The sequence below is a fragment of the Euprymna scolopes genome, chromosome 16 (assembly GCF_053919585.1).
Source record: "Euprymna scolopes isolate OS-2025 chromosome 16, ASM5391958v1, whole genome shotgun sequence".
NCBI classification, from domain to species: domain Eukaryota; kingdom Metazoa; phylum Mollusca; class Cephalopoda; order Sepiida; family Sepiolidae; genus Euprymna; species Euprymna scolopes.
In genome coordinates this window covers 31,633,329-31,634,159 of record NC_136497.1, presented here as the reverse complement: position 1 = coordinate 31,634,159, position 831 = coordinate 31,633,329, and positions in this window count along the sequence as shown.

Sequence of the window (831 nt, the reverse complement as noted above, 5' to 3'; positions counted from 1 at the left end):
ATAATAGAAAAACACGGAAAACAAAGTATGTTTTTTGTAAACCGCTCATGGAAACTTACTGACAGCATTATTACCGTCCTAAATTTGAAGAGGAAAAATGTACAAATCTCTTAGTAAAATAACAGCGCTGGTTTTCGAGGGTGCTGAAAACGAATATCACAGTTAAATTTGTTTATGATATGAAGAAATTACTAGGTGGCCAGAAAGTTGGTGCTCATTTTACGTTAATTTATATAGGAAAATGATCCCCCACCTATTCAAAAAGCAATTTCTTCATATCATGAGAACTACTCATCTGCCCCAAATTTAAATGTGATATTCGTTTTCAGCACCACCGAAAACCTCTATAAATCGTCATTTTAAAGTTTGGGGGGAGTTTGAAAAAAACTTGACATTGACCAAAGCGTTTTATGCGAATTCAAGCAAAATATTTAAAAAATAATAATAATAATACATATTGTCCCGTTTTGTCAAATATTTTTTTAGCATTTACCTGTTCACAATATCTTGATTGAAACATTATCTAAAATTTTAAATTTTACAGGCCGCCTACATATATGTATATTAGTCAATTTTGTACATTTATTACTAATTAAAATAAATTATCTGATTTATAAAAGATTTATTAAAAAAACACTTCTAATCTTGTTTTTCATTTTTCTCTAAATGACAAAAAAATTATTTCACTCATATGCAAAAAGTTTATAAAAAGGTAACATTTTGGAGTTGTTTAACAATTTGCAAAAAATCGCATCTTCGATTTGTTTCATGCTAATTTTTTTATGATGTTTTCGATAACTATATTTTGAAGTACTTATTTTACTTCTTTTT